Raw genomic sequence first — 1541 nt, 5'->3', positions numbered from 1 at the left:
GCATGCTCTCCTGGGCATGTACCTTCCATGGACAGAGCAGTATGAACCATGAGATGGTTTAGTCTCTCTGCTTACCTTCGCTCTTCCTCCTGGCTTGGATCAAATAGGATAAATGTGTGGAAATTTCCGTCACCGGCATGGGCGATAACCAAACTGAAAACATATACAAGTCAGAGAGAAGGTCCTGGATAATTAAAAGGATAGCATACTGCTGGAGCTGCGATAAGAATTGCATGCTACTTCATCAAGAGTTCGAATTTTCAAACTGCCTTGCTCTCCTATAAATATAAATCTAATGGAAAAGAGATGTCCATGGCTTTCCTAGCTACATCAGAAAAACCTAGGTACTGCATAAGGGAGAATATGTATCAAGTCAATGGTGATGCATCAAGTAGTTGCTTAGATACAGATATGCATTCTGCAAGTCCAGACAATGGAACACAAACATCCTGCATGAACAACAATTGGGGCGCCATTAGAATTTACAAGACTTGATGCGGCTCATCCACTAGAAAGCGGCAGATAATAAGGCTACAATGATCATAAATGACCATTAGCCGATCTATGTGAGCATATGAGATAACAAAATTTATGAAGCTGACAAGATCTACATTTATCACTAAGGGACAAAAAAGGCATATGTTGATTCAAACCGCCAGTCACCCTTACTTAACTGAGAATATATTTCGTTGCTATTTGCTAAGTACCATATACTTGAATGTGAACTAAAACTGGATCATATTTCAGCCCATATTTTGCCAAATGATGATTAGGGCATGTTGACAAATGCCAAGATTCACAAGTAAGGAGGCAAACATAATGGTATATGATGCATGCCACTAGAGACTAACTATATCTAACTGATCATACTGAGCAAGCAATCAAACCGTTATCATAGCTTGACGATCAGGTTCCATGGCAAAACCAGCCCAAAGTGCCTCCTTCCTGATCTGCGCATAGAGGAAAATGACATTAAACTATGCTCCAGAACCAAATGTCCTATATATCACAGTACTACTATTGTCCAGAAACCAGGGAACATAATGTCATACTGTATGACACTGGTATCGCATGGCATGTGCACAATCATGCAGAAAGGACCATATGTAGATTAGCTCTACAAGTTCAGACGACTGACCTTCCACAGTTCCTCTTTAGCATTTGGCTCTTCCACAAAAACAAAATCAGAACCATGGTGCTCTGCAGCAATCTTTTGAACTAACAGCAGACCTGCAAGAAAATGTGGTCAAATTATGGGTATAGAAGATATAAGTGTAAATAATCTAACGTAAGTAATTATTCAAGAAAAGATAGGGGACAATTGCCCTCCCCCCTCTACTGTTAGACCTAAGCCACGCATGTGTGTGCGTGTCGAGCAAGACCCCGGTGCATGGCTGCGTCGATCGCCGTGACGAGCGAGTCGGCCAAGTTAGCCAGCTGCATGTCTGGTGAATCGGTTGGATCCTCGAGTGGGTCTAGGAGAAGATCAAGTCAAAGATTTGTTAGCTTGACCAGCTCGTACGTGCATGTAGGAGTAGCCA

At 42.0% G+C, this 1541-nt stretch overlaps 1 long non-coding RNA gene across 1 annotated transcript; it reads right to left on the bottom strand.

The window, feature by feature from the left end:
* Positions 1-384: 384 nt before the first annotated feature.
* Positions 385-1225, bottom strand: LOC119320311. The gene is made up of 3 exons (XR_005154907.1): positions 1139-1225; positions 888-950; positions 385-449 (listed from the first exon to the last, which is right to left on the bottom strand). It is a non-coding gene; the product is annotated as an uncharacterized LOC119320311 (long non-coding RNA).
* Positions 1226-1541: the final 316 nt, after the last annotated feature.

Source organism: Triticum dicoccoides, chromosome 6B (genome assembly GCF_002162155.2).
Source record: "Triticum dicoccoides isolate Atlit2015 ecotype Zavitan chromosome 6B, WEW_v2.0, whole genome shotgun sequence".
Lineage (NCBI taxonomy): Eukaryota > Viridiplantae > Streptophyta > Magnoliopsida > Poales > Poaceae > Triticum > Triticum dicoccoides.
Note: the sequence above shows the minus strand (reverse complement) of the source record. Positions and strands in the feature narration are given on the sequence as shown.